Source organism: Notamacropus eugenii, chromosome 1 (assembly GCF_028372415.1).
Source record: "Notamacropus eugenii isolate mMacEug1 chromosome 1, mMacEug1.pri_v2, whole genome shotgun sequence".
NCBI lineage: Eukaryota > Metazoa > Chordata > Mammalia > Diprotodontia > Macropodidae > Notamacropus > Notamacropus eugenii.
In genome coordinates, this window is record NC_092872.1 from 193,736,361 (window position 1) to 193,751,663 (window position 15,303).

The window sequence follows — 15,303 nt, forward strand, 5'->3', positions numbered from 1 at the left end:
ATGTGAAGTTTGGATTTGGTCAAAAGGCTGCTCTTGAAGACCCCAAGGGCCACATATATCTTTAAGGCTGAAGGTTCCCCACCCTCCCAGATGATTTCTGAATTTCCTTCTAATCTGAGATTCTCTGATTTTGCATGCTACTTAAGTGTTGGCTAATGGAACTTTTGACTATAGAAACTCTCAATGGCTATTAAATGAAAATAAATTTGTGATCTGATTTGGTAGAAGGAATTCTCATACCAACTAGATTCCAGATCCCTGAAGTATTTAAAGTGAAGTAAATACGAATTCACAACCTTCTTGGGGAGAGAGATACCACGTCTTTTTCCATCTTTGTATTACTCTAGTAAAATGTCTTGAGCTTAGAGGTAAATAAATGCATGAATGATCTGAGATAATTGTCTTCGCAATGACATGGGTCTAGGATAGTAAGAATGATAATTTGCCTCTCCTTCAATAAAGTTCCATCTATATATTACAAAGATATTCTTATTTTCAAGACTTGTTCCCCGATTACCACAGCAATTATAAAAACTTAGGAAGACACCTCAGAGGTTATCTAATCCAACTCACACCCAAACAGGGATCCCTTCCACAACATCCCTAACCAATCAATCTCTCTTCTTTGTTGCAGACTTAGAGTATTAGGGTCCTTTCTAAGCCCTTTTGACAATGTGGCACCCAGAACTGAACATAATGATCTATATGGCCTGACTAGAGGAGAATACAAAAGGCCAATTACCTTCCTTATTCTGGATACTGTGTTTCTATGAATGCAGCCTCCAATTCCATTGGCCTTGAGGGACTGCCATGTCATACTGCTAACTCACATTGGGTTTGCAGTCTCTTGTTGGCCCTTAACTCTTTCACGCTAGTTGTTTTCCAGCTATGTGCTTTCCCATTTTGCACCTATGTAATTGATAGTTAGAACCCATGAGTAATTGGACAGTACAGTTATAGTTCTTTGATACGGTCCATTCATTCTAGTCTGTCAAGATCATTTTGAATCTTTATTCTGTGGTCCAATAGGCTTGTTAGTCCTTCCAACTTTGCTTTATCTGAGGTTTTGATAAGTGTTCCATCTATGCCCTTATCCAAGTAGCCTTTGAACAGCACAAGACCAAGGATAGATCAGATCTCTAGATCATTACACTAGCCCTCACTCTAGGTTGATATCATTACAGTATTCATTACTCTTCAGGTCTGGTCACTCAACCTGTTCCAAATCCATCAAATTGTGTAATCATCTAGACTACAACTTTCAATTCTATCCAAAAAGATATGGTGAAAACTTTGTAAAATATCTTACTGAAAGCCAAGTATACTGTGAGAACAGTATTTCCATGATCTACCAATATAACTATCCTGTCAATAAAGGAAATGAAGCTATTCTGGCATGACCTACTCTTGATAAAATAATACTGGTTCTTAGGGATCATCATTTCACTTTCTAATTTTTCACAAACCATCCCTTTATTGAAGGCTTCCAGAATTTTCCCAGGTCATTGGAGTAAAGATAAGCTTTATAGTTTGGACATGCCACCTTTTTCCATGTATTGGAAATTGGGCCATTTGTCACATCCAATCCGGTCTCATAGAACCTGAATTTTTTATTTTATTTTCAGTCAAGCTAGCATTATGAAGTCAAAGATGTAGCAGATACTATGTGGGAAACTGGGAATATAAATACAAAGAATCAAACAATCTTTATTAACAAGGAACACACATTCTAATGGGGAAGGCAATAAGTACCTATATAAATATATAGAATGTGAGTAAAAGTAAATAAATGCATATTAATGCAAATTAGTTAAATAGAAAGTAATTTGGGAGGGAGGTTAGGGATCAAAAAAGGCTTCCTTTAGAGGATGGTGTCTGAATTGCACCTTAAATGAAGAAAGGGACTCTGTGAGGTGGAGCTTTGGAAGGAGTGAATTCTAGTCATGTGGGACAGTCAGTAGAAAGGTGTAGAAACAAGATATAAAGGGTTATATATGGGGAACAAAGAGAAAACCAGTTTGGCTGGATCACAGAATGTGGGAAAGGGAGTAACATTTAATGAAGATGGAAACATAAGTTGGAGGCATGTTGAGAAGGGCTTTATGAACTATCCAGAGGAGATAATATTTTACTCCAGAGGCAATAGGAAGCCACTAGAGTTGATTGAGTAGAGGAGTTATGTGGTGAGATCCGTGCTTATGGAATATTACTTTGGGAGCAACGTATAGGATAGACTGTAGCAGGGAAATGCTTGAGACAAGGAGATCATTGCAATAATCTAGAGCAGCAGTGGGGAGCCTGGTCCTCAAGTATGGCCCTTGAATCCAAACTTGAAATTTGAAGCACTTGAGGACCTAGAGGGTCACATGTGGCCTAGAGGCTGCAGATTCCCCACCCCTGATAGAGGAAAGATGGTAGCTAGATGAGTGAAAAGAAGGGATTCCCCATGTAGTGGAAGAAGTTTTGGCAACAGATTGGATAAGTGGGGTAAGGGATAATCAGGAGTCAAGGATAATGCCAAGGCTATGAACCTGGGAGATTAGAATGATAGTGCTACTTTTGACAAAATTAGGGAAATTTTGAAGAGGGGAGGACTTAGAAGAAAAGATAATGAGTCTAATATTGAACATGTTGCATTTGAGAAGTCTACAGGACATCCAGTTTGAAAAGTTTAACTGGACATTTGGGACTGAAGCTGGGGAGAGTGGGGACAGGTGTGTGGGTGTATGAGCGAGAGAGAGAGAGAGAGAGAGAGAGAGAGAGAGAGAGAGAGAGAGAGAGAGAGAGATCTACCTAGAGATGAAAATTAGGTCCATGGGAGCTAATGAGATTTACCTAGAAAGAGAACAGGACAGAAAGTTGGGTACGTTAGGGAAATGATAAAAGTATAATGTGGCAAAAGTGGTATTGTTGGTACATTACATGGTAGGTGTAGACAAAAATCCATATTATATATGGAGGGGCCTTAACTCTTAGGCTTGTCAAAACCTCACTCACTCTCTGGGTTTGAATGACTCATTCCAACATGCTCTCAAATTCACAGATCTTGACTTTCCAGAGACGGACTACCACCACATGATCACTTTCAAAATTCTCTCAGGGTCCTAGGGGTCACTCTATTGAGGGGACATGCATTCCCCTATTTATCAGTCTAGCTCTTGAGCACCATGGCAATGCATTTTCTGTCTATATAACCAGCAACTCACAAGGCAATATACAATATATGCACGATGTTTATACAACCAATGACTCACAATAATAATACTTTAGATCTTAAATATAACCATTTACCTAACAATAAAGCAAAAGAAATAATAATATTATAGACATTCATTTGTAACACTGTCCCACCGATGAACTCAATTATCTATGGTGAAGAACTGATACACTTTTGCAGGATTCTAGCAGGAAAGTATATGAGGGAGTAAAATTCATGCGTGTAGGGTAACTTGCAATTCTGAGCACTAGGTTTCAATATTATTGATCTATTCATGAATATCGGTGCCCCATGAAACTATTTCTCTTTTCACTCTTTGACTGTTGAGCATCATCATTCTCCACTTAGGAAAATACCCTTCTCATTTATACTTACAAGCAGCATTTGCAAGCTTTTGCAATTAATCATTAACCTTAAAACAGTGTTTAGAAAGTATAGTTCTCTTTAAACTAGAGAACTGCAAAGCTCATCAAACTGGCCATCTCTGGGCTAAATAGACCAGTCATTTATTCACCAACCCAGATGCTATATTGTCCAATCACAATGGAGATCACAGCAACCAAGTTCCAGCTGGCTCTTTAAAAGAGCACAGCAGAAAATCCTCTTTTGTTTTTTTCTTCTCAAGCCAGTGGTGGCAGCAGAGAGGAACAGAACCTTGTGAGATGCTTCACTTCTGTCCTACAGGCTCTTGGCCAATGAAGTCAATTCTCTTTTCAACCAATAAGGAATCAGACAGCTGAAGTCTTCTATCAGCTGGCTACTTTTACCTTAAACAGTTCCAACAGAGCAGATTTTTTCAGGTCCCATGCTGAGTCTTCAATTCTCCCCAGGTTTCTGTGTCAGGTTCATTTATATTGCCTTTAATTACTTAAGAGAGAGACTTGACTCTCTTTTGCTTAGAAAGTCACAGCTCTCAAAATTCCCTTATCAAATTGATAGTCCTTTTAAAATCACATCTCAGTCTCCAAATGTTTATATAATTTTCTCATTTTAGTTTTACCCTCTGTAGTTACAAAACTATTATATGCAAATAAGATGAGGAATACCCATCATGCTTACAGAAGTTCTCAATATCCTCTTTAAAACTGTTTACTTGCAATCATTTTTCTGCTTCTTAACAAAAAAGAGGTTTCTCTCCGCCTCTTTATAACACTAAACCATTCTCAAACAAGTATGGCATCTTTCTATGTTGTTCACAAGGAAATCTGAAACTTCATATTTATATCTCAAATAATTTTCCCTCTAAAATCATCCAAATTCTGTCTGAAACCATTGTTTCTTCATATACATATATTAGTGGTATATATTAAAACAAACTTCTTTTTCTATTCTGATTATTATTCTATTCTATTCTATTCTGATGAACATTCAAAATGTTCATCTATAACCATGGCAATATCTTACACCACTTGAAAATTAACATTAATGTTTCCTTTTACATGAAATTCTTCTTTTTGCCTTTTTCATCACCATACTGCTTCATATGAAAAGGATCTTAAAGGAACAGTATATCTTATATACCAGTGATGAGGTAGCAAAAGAGATTGCAATCAAACAGTGAGAAGAGAATTAGGAGAGAAATGTCCCCCAAAACCAAAGAGGAAAGACTTTGCACCATGAGAAGGTGGTCAATAGTGTTAAATGCAGCAGATGGGCTGAAAAGGATGATTATTGAAGGGGAAAACATCAGATCTGGCAATTAGTAACTATGAAGGGAGCAGCTATGGTTGATTGATAAGGTTAGAAGACAGATTGCAAAAGACTGAGGAGTCAAAGGAGAGGAAGTGAAGACTGAATACAGACAGCTTTTAAGAAAGAAATTCAGCTGAGCAAATTAGGAGAGATACAGGACAATAAGGGATAGTTGAGGTAGTGATAGTTTAAATTTTTTTTTAAACTTTTAAAATTTGTTGGTTTTGAGACTGAGTTTCTACCCAGGCTATATGTATAGTGGAGAGGCTTGTCACCAGGCTGGATCCCACTGCTAATTGGCATGTGATCATCTCTGTTTTGAACCTGGGTGGGTTCGCTCCTTCTTAGGTCCCCACCTCTATTCCAATCACACATTCCCAGTAGCCTCCAATATTGTGCCAGATTTAGCATAGCTGCCTGATTGGATTGAGCCCTACTGTTCCTCAGAACTCCTGAGCTCAAGTGATCCACTAGCCTCATCCTTGTCCCACTCTCCAAATCCCCAGCAGGGATTAAATGTCTATGTTGCCACACCTGAAATATTTTAAAAAATTAACCAAAATCTGCTTGCTTTCTCCCTCCCTCTTCTCTATTGGAGGAAAAAGAAAAGAAAAAAGACCAACAAAGTTGTTTTTTCACATATGAGTGAAATTAACAAAAAAATCCAAAAAATATCTGTTTGCATCCCAAGTCCATTGCCTCTCTGTCAAGAAGTGAGTAATATACTTCACCATTGATCCCCTGGATTGTGGTTGGTCACTATGTTGGTCATAGTTTGTGAGTATTTCAAAGTTATTTGTCATCACAATGTTGTTATCTTGTTGTACAAATTGTTCTCCTACTTCTACTTTGCATTGGTTCATATGAGTTTTCCCACTTTTCTTTGAAACTGTCCTTTTCATCATTTCTTATAGTACAATAGTATTCCATTCATATACCATAATTTGTTCGGCCTACTGATGACTTTTTAAGGATAGGGGAAACATCAGAAATATGTTTGAAATTAGTAGGGCAGTATCCAGTAGGGAAGGAACTAGAGGTTGACGATCTCTGAGAGAGGGGGGAGTGATGTCAAGAGGTTTTGGGACAAAGAAAAGGAGAAGTGGGGCTCACATCAAGTAGTCTTGACTTTTTCAGTAAAGTCATAGGCAAGATTCTCAGCTGAGAGTGTGAGAGGTTTGATGAGGGATGAAAAGGTTTGATATAGCTTGTGTGGAAAGTGAGATAGAAGATGAATTAGGGAGGAATCAAAGGACTACCTTGATGTTGTGAGGGCCCCACTGAGTTTGGAGAGCAAAAATTTGTAATATAGTCAGACTTTTTAATTTGTTTTATTAATGTCTTTGTTTTTTGCATCATAGTAGTTCCTGTTGTGGGCAGCTAGGTGGTGCAGTGGATGGAGCGCTGGGCTTGGAATCAGGAAGACTCATCTTCCTGAGTTCCAATCTGGCCTCAGACACTTACTACCTGTGTGACCCTGGGCAAGTCACATAATCCTGTTTGCCTCAACTTCCTCATCTGTAAAATCATCTGGTGAAGGAAATGGCAAATCACTTCAGTTTCTTTGCCAAGAAAACCCCAAAGGGGATATGAAGAGTTGGACATGATTGAAAAGATTGAATAACAGTAATTTCTGATGTATCCCACCTTAGAACCCCTCTTTGTAACAATATCAACAACAATAACAAAATTAAGCAAACCCAAGTGAGACAACAAATACATTTGACCTTGTACACATTCTGCACCTCTTATCTCTCCCAGAGCAGACATCTTTCAAGTACTAACAATGGTTCTTCATTCTGAGGTTTTCCACACACAATTACTCTGGATATAGTTGATCCAGGCTTAGTGACTTGACCTTTTTACATAGTATACTTGAAGCTATTCAGACACTATTTTATTTTTGTCTTATCACCTTACATAGTTCTATGTCCTGAATATGTTAGATGGTTAATAAATGTTGAACTGAATTAAATTAAGGGCCACTTGGTGCTCGCATCTGACTTCCTTAATTATTTTGCATTTCAATTCCCACTTATCATTTTGTTCTGACTTTCCCATTCCGAAGATAATTTTCCTTCATAAAGAAAAAAGAAGAGGGGTAAGATCTTAGAAGTTTTCTCTGCCTTTTACAATCCATTATCTCTATCTAACATTTTGTCCTGTATCACCTGCATTTCAAACTGTATACCCCAATGGTATTTCAAATTCAACATGTCCAAAATGGCACTTGATATTTTTCTTCCAAAATCTACCCTTCCATCTATAGAGGTAAACACCATCCTTATGGTCAGTTGGGTTTGCAATCCTGGAGTCATCTTGGGTGCTTCACTTCATCTTCCCTGTATCCATTCAGCTGCCATATCTTTTTGACTCTTCTACAACATCTCTTGCATCTTTCTTCTCTTCACTCACATGATCATCACCTTGGTTCAGGTCTTCCTCCCCTGTCAGTAAGAGCATTGCAATAGTTTCCTAGCTGATCTTCCTCCTTTAAATCTCTCCTCTCTCCAACTTATCCTTCACACAGCTGTCATGGGAAACAAATCTTCTCTAAATTAAACCCTAGAAAGCTTCAAGGTCAATAAATATTAGTTGGTGATAATGCTAATCTAAATCCAATGAATACACATTTATTGTGTGTCTAATGTCTATCATGGATGCTGAGGGGAGGGATATGACTTGGATTGAACTTCACTTTTTCCATGGAATGGACTTCAGTTGATCTGTGGCTAATTTAATCCATGATCTTTTGGTGCAAACCATTAACCAGCTTTATGGATGTAATGTTGCTGGTGAGTCTACCTGTCTACCAACTGGGTTGGTGGATTCGAACAACTTGTTTCAGGCTGCCAAATAGCTTTCAAATAATGGTAATGACTTTTGATTTAGGCTGGAACTGCACTCCCTTGAGCCATTTAGTTCTCTACATCCTGCTCTTTGGAAAAGGTTTTGTACTTCAAGTTCCTGCTGAGCAGACAGGTCTTCGATGACTCAAGCAAGGAAGAGCAATGCAATCGAAAACGCTCTCTACTGAGAACATACTACTTAAGTATAGTGATGGCTCATGAAAGGAGTTTTACTCTTCCTTGCCTTCTTTATATCTGTTAAATAACATTAAGGATAGGATCTCTTCCCTTCCTCTCCCTCATAATGGACCTCCATGTAGACACCACATTCATAAATCTTCCTCTCTTAACATCTTAGCATCTTGAGACAATGCAGTGTTTTTGCCCTTGCTGCTTTGCATCTGAAACTTTAGATCGAACGAATCCACTATAAAAGGTAATGCATCCTCTGGAGGGAACAGAATAGAAAGGTTTGTGCAAAGGGTTGCCAAAGTTGCAGTCTTTAATTCATCTGCAGTATCCATGACATTTTAAATGAGATGGCAGCACTCCTCCAGGGGCCTGGAAGGGTGGAAGAGACCTGGCTGCAGATGCTCCTCACTCCTAAAGAGAGAATCTACCTCTTATTAAGTTAATCATACATGTTACCTAGTGAAATGTCAAATGTGAAATTTCACAATGCAGTGAAATTTCAAAGGTACCTATTGAAATACCCTAGGAGCTTTTTAGAAGGTCTAGCTTTTTGTTGTTTTTATTTTTTATAATGGTGCCAAATGTAGGAGGATAAGAATAGGAAAACAGCCTGAGTTAGATTCATAGCCCTTCAAGTACTTCATTCTATGTCTGATTGCATCCTTGTGATAAAAATAACAGTTTGCTTTCAGATAGGTCTTCAGAGTATTTATAGATATATAATAATTATTAAATATCAATATTATATATTTACATATATTATAATAAATTATCTCACTTGATTTCTTACAACAACTTTATGAGGTAGATACTGCAAGTATGATCATCAGTGTTTTTCTGCAGAGTAAACTGAAGCTCAGAGGTATTAAGTGGATTGTTCATGATCACCCAGTTTATAAGAAGTAGAGTTAGGACATGAATTGAGGCTTTTTGACTCTACTATCTTAATTCTTTTTAAATAATACAAAATGAAGAATGGCAAGAATAGGTATTTGTCATGGGATTGTTGTCAAAGAAACCAATTTTATTTTTGAAACTTTGAAGTCCCATATAAATCAATTTCCATATACATAACAAGAGATAGTGCTAAAGTCTGAGTCTGTGATTTGGTGGGTATAGGGAACTTCCAGGTGAGGAAATTCTCTCCACCAGTGCAGGTCAGTACTTCCTCTAAAATTTATAGTCTTAAATAAAAGTCACCTAGAGCATGGAGAGATTAAATTGACCTGCAAGAGTCACACAGACAGGATATGTCCATGGCAAGACTTGAAGCCAGGTACCCACTCAGGCGTAGGGAACCTGTGGCTGCAAGGCCACATATGGCCCTCTAGGTCCTCAAGTGTGACCCTTTGACAGAATCCAGACTTCACAAGTCAGTCAAAGGGCCACACTGGAGGACCTAGAGGGCCACATATGGCTTCAAGGTCACAGGATCTCCACTTTTGCACTATACCATGTTGTCTATTTATATAACAAATAATAATAAAAGACCACTTTTTCACTGTAATGTTCTATCTTGACTTTCCTACAACAGTGATCATCTGAATCATAAAGATATTCAAAAGTTATGGACCTTATAAGGCCCCTCTGCACTTGGAAGAGTGGAAAGTACCTGAAATTCAATGAGTTTCACTCTTTTCAGTCATGCATGAAATGAACATTCTGGAGAGATACTATAAATTGATGAGCCACCCATAAGCAGAACAAAGTAAATACTTCTAGTAAATACATGCTGTTCTAAAGAGAAGACAGATTGAGAAAGAAGAGTACAGTGCGATGGGGGGTGGAAAGTGGGAGAGGGCAAGGAGCCCAAACATCATCAATAGTTAACCTACCATCATAAAGTGCAAATGAAAGTATTTTAATTATCATTTTAATTGAGTAGGCTCTGATGAGACTTCCATTAGTTTAGTGGGAGTTCCCTATTAATTGGTACTATGCAACAATTATATATTAGACTTATATTCCTTATTAAATGCCATTTTTAAAAAGTAGCTGTCATAGGTTCGCTCAGGTCAGACCTGATAAGCCCTAAAGAACTAGCACTATTTCAGTTTTCCATGGTGAGGGAGGAGGAAAGAGGGGGAAGCAGAAAGAGCTCAGGTAATTCCAATTCACACTTGACTTTTCACCAGTTGTTTCAACCAGTTACAACTGGACTTAAAATAGTTGATTCTAGGAACATCTAGAACCATAATAAATACTAGCTGAATATTTTCCAAAATGTCCTCATTTATAGAGATATTAATAATAATAACATATTTACATAGAATTTTAAGGTTAATATAATCCTCATAATACCTCTGCGAAGTAGATTCTATTGATATGTGTATCTCCATTTTACAGATGGGGAAACTGAGTCCAAGAAGTTGAGACATGCCTAGGGTACCACAGGCTAGTATGAGAGCTAGAATTTAAAGGTGTATTTCTCCTGGTCCCTATTCCTGCGATCTTTCTACTAATATATATTGATGTGTCCATTCATCCTTCATTGCCGAAGAAGACCATGCCATCAGAGAAATGATGACATGACTTGCACTTGACTTTGTTTTGAGTGAGGGAGGGCTGTGCAGGTCACCAGCCTCACTTCTCCTCCAGAGCCATCTGAATCCAGTGACCAGATATTCATCAGGATGACTGGAGATGACCCAGGATGAGGCAGTTGGGGTTAAGTGAGTTGCCCAAGGTCACACAGCTAGTGAGTGTCAAGTGTCTGAGGTGAGATTTGAACTCAGGTCCTCCAGACTCCTGCACTGGTGCTCCATCCACTGCACCACCTAGCTGCCCCAACATGTATTGATAATGGCAGCTAGATGGTACAGTGCGTGAAAGCAATGGATTTGGAAGTCAGGAAGACTAGAATTCAAATTGTACACCAGCTACTTACAAGCTGTATGATCTTGTGCAAGTCACTTAACTTCTATCAGTCTAAGTTTCCCTATCTATAAAATGGGAATGATAACAGTACCTACTTTCTAGTTTTTGTTGTGAAGATCAAATGAGGTAATATATGTATATCATTTTGCAAATCTTCAAATGCTATATAAATGCTGGTTATTGTCATTATTACTATAAACAAATGAAACTATAGAAAATTGCTCGTCACAGGATACAGCATGGTATACTGAAAAGAACTTTGGCTTTGCAATTAAGTAGCCCTTGCCTCATTTTCCTTATCTAAATAATCACAATTGGATTGATGACCTCAAAGATCCCTTTCATCTCTAAGTCTATGATCCACTGTTCCATAAAGTCTCTTTCAGATTCTCTGATCCTCCATTTATCAGGAAAAAAATGGGTTCATTTAGACACTTGATGGTTAGCTTAGAGATCATATCAATCCCTACAAATAAATCCCAATTAGTATCTCTTTGTTCCTACCTTGACATAATTTGTACAAATGCATGTTTTTAACCCCAATATCACTGTAAATAACTTGAGAGCAGGAACTATTTCATTTTCTTTCTGAAACTCTCCAGTGCCTAGCCCAATGTCTGGCAAACAGGAGGTTCTTAATAAATGTTCGTTGAATTTATAAATCAGTTGAATGAGTTCCAGGGGAGAGGGGATAAGATAATATAATTAGATCAATACAAATTAATTTCTACAATGGATGAAAGTCACTCAAAGTATACTTTCTGCAGATAGTGGTTCAGTAACAATGCTTTAATTCATGAATAGCTTCATTATCATTTCTTACGAGGCATTTCAATTCAATTAAATAATTGTTTTTAGGCTTCTCCAGGAGGGAGAGAACTTCTTGTGGTCTTTGGGAAAAGCCTTTGAAGGAGAGGGTGTTTGAACCAGAAGTAGCAGCATTGACTCAGCAATCCAGGATTTGGCTCCAAATTCTTCAATTACCTGTGTGACCTTGGGAAAGGCACTGAATTTCCTTGAGCCTGTTTCCTCATCTGTGTCATGAAAAGGCTAATTTTCATCTGATTTCAGTTCCCACCTCTGATGCTTATGTAAGGTGGGGTTGCGTGTGATTGCTGTGTTTGTGTGCTTAGTTATGTTATCTTTGGCCATGTGGTTCTATCTAAATGGGACACAAAAAAATAACTTGTACAAATGCATGCTGTTGTCCCCAATATAACTGCAAGTGACTTGAGAGCAGGGACCATTTTATTTTCTTTCTGAAACTCTCCAGTGCCTAGCACAATGTCTGGTAAATAGGAGGTACTTAATAAATGCTTGTTGAATTAATAAATCAGTGAATGAGTTCTAGGGGAGAGTGGATAAGATAATATAGATGGATCAATACAAATTAATTTCTACTACAGGCGAAAACCACTCGAAGTACACTTTCTGCAGATGGTTGTTCACTACCAATGCTTTAATTCATGAATAGGTTCACTATCATTCTTATGAGGCATTTCAATTCGATGAAATGATATTAGATTCCTCACCGCTGGTCTGGAATCAGAAGTCTTCTTTCTCTAACCTGGGAGCTAGAAAACTAGGATCTTTCTTTTCCCTCAAACTCTTACTAACTGTACCATGCCTACAAGCATTGAACATTGAGAAAAGTCTTACACAAATGAGCTTGGAGCTGCAGGTCACACTTATTACCTATGTGACCTGGAGCAAGTAACTTGACCAGATTGAGCCTCAGTTTCTCCATCTACATAATGAGAATATTGGAATAGATAGCTTCTGCTTTCCCTTCCAGCTCTTGATCTATGTGAAAGGAACCTATAAAAAGAAAATATATCATTAGACTTTTAACCACCAGATCAGTATAATTTGGAGCTTTAACCTGTCTGATCAGAATTTAAAGTGCAGGTTCTTATACCTACCTTAAATAGCAAAAGCAAATCACTTAACTTCACTGGTCCTTAGTTTTCCCATCTGCAAAATGGATTAGATTTTCTTAATAGTCTTTTCCTACTTGAATATTCTATAAACTTACAGTCTAAGAAAAAGAAAGACATTCACATTTAGGAAATGATACAATTCAAGAAGTTTGATTATTAATTCTAAATTTTAATGAGTCATTCTAGAGCTTTGAAAAAAATACCCCATTTTGCCAATTATAGGTCTTTCAGTGCTAGAACTAATTTACTCAAAACCAGCTCTGTCAGTTTGTGGAGAAATTGCTGGACTTTTTAAAAGGTCTTCAGCTTTTTAAGGTCATAGTAAAAGAATACATTCAAGCAAAAAGACATGGTCCTGTGGTCATTGATAATTAGACATGGAAGGTCAGTTTCATTGTATGATTTAATAAATAACTTGCTCATGCCTTAATATAACCTGTTCCCTATACTTGTCTTTAGAGGGTCATCAAAACCAGTGTAACATGTTTTCCGCTTTGAACCTTGTCCTTGAGGAGCTTATTGAAGGAATCTAATAATGGTGCTTAAAGAAAGAAAGAAAGAAGGAAAGAAAGGAAGAAAAAAGGAAAGAGAGAGAGAGAAAGAAAGAGAATGTTATTTGCTGGCAGCCTAGTGCTAATGAGAGCTGGTCCTGAAGCCAGTCCCTGAACCTAGTTAAGGAATGCAAAGAATGTTGAAAAGCATGTAGTTTCAAGGATATTGTACAAAAAAATAAAAAGAGCCACTTGGAAAATATCAATATAATTGAAAATGAAACTGGAGGTCTTTTAGTTGCTCTAAAATGGATGACCTCCAAACAGAATCTTAGATTTTATTCTTAATGGTTTAGTTCAAGTCAACAAACAGGTATTAATCACTTGTCTGCTGCAGAGAATTTTACTGGCAGGTCAGAGAAATCAATGTCCCCGAGTCTCATGAAACTTACAGTGTAATAGGATGATACAACGTATACTTAAGAAACTAGGACACAAAATTCGCTGTCAGATGCCTCATAGTAGTCTGGACCTGATGCTGCATTGTTCAAGGCCAGGCCAACTGAGGGTAAGTCTTGAAGGCTCCTACTACAGCAGGTTGGCATGGTTTCCAGGAATAGAATGCATCTTCCCTCCCTTGCTCTTTTAGGGATGACTAGTAGGTGATGAATTTGTTGGCCAGGGCAACCTATGACAAAATAAAAGAATATATGGCAAATGCATTATAGAAGTGTGCAGTACCATATGAGGGATGGTAGAAAGGAGATCATTACTGATTTGGGTAGGTGGTTGATTAGAGAAGACTTCCTAGAGGAATTTGTGTTGGGTTTAAAAGTTGGGCTAAGTTTAGAGGGGCAGGAGTTAAGTAGGTGGACTGCCAAAAAGTATATCAAACTTAACAGTTTGATGAAAGTTTCATGAATATTTGAAGAATCTGGAATTTCCCTAGACTGCAGAAAATTCCTAAAACATATGCCTAGGGTCATGTAGCCAGTAAGTGTAAGATGTTGAATTAGAATCCAGGTTTTCTGACTCAAAGTCTAACAGTCTGGCAATTATCCCAGGTAGATTCTGTTCGAAGTCAAGGTGGTGAGGGGAGGGGAGAGGAAATTTTGAGTGTGCACCAGAAACAGGAAGTAGTCCAGTGTGTCTGGAGGGGGTGCAGGATAAAGTTGGAACAGTGGGGTGGTATCAAATTGTGGAGAACCTTGGAGGGTTTTGTATTGCCTTCTAGCTACAGATAGCCTTTAATCAATGCCGCTAAAAAGTGAAATAGTAAAGGGAAATCTCATCAAAATTTATGCTTATAAACATGCCCAAATCAGGAGGAAGGGTGTTAGAGATGATTTCAGCTTTAATGCATGTATGGAGACCAGAAATGATGGGAAATGATTCCCTGATGTTTGTGAGGTAGAGTAGGAAGAGAAACAGTGATGGTTAATTATCCTACTGCTATAAAAGAGCTTCAAGTGATATGTAGATGGTTTGTGGTAAAGTAGGCTGGTAAGCCTGTCCCCTGGGAGGTTATGGCTGAGTTGTTAGTGTTGAGAAAATGGAACTCTGAGGCTCTGAAGTATGAGGAGTGAAGAGAAAATTAGGAAGGGTGTGTGTGGGGAAAGGAGAGTGTTGTTCATTGTAGGCCAACCAAGTAGGTGAGAGGGTGTCGGAAGGAAAAGTCTCTTAGGGTGTGGCCCCTCAGAATCACTTCCATGTCTGGGCGTAGGCAGACAAGTCCTGAGTGAGTGCAGATGTGTGGGACCTATTCTGCACTGTGTGTGGAAAGTAGGCAGGCACCCTTGAATGGCCAGGAGGGTGAGAGCTCTGGGTCCAATACAGATCCTCACAGAATGATCTTAATATGTTTGTGTCTTCTGGTTGCCCCAATTCCTAGACAGATTCGCTATCCTAGATGCTGAGTCCTGAGCATCGTGGTAACCAGAAGAAATGCAGAGAAGTAACAAGCACAGAGAAGTTAAGAAGCTTTTGTTTTCTGATTGTCAGAGTATTTGGATCCTAAACAAGTAAAAAAAAAATCCCCATTTTAC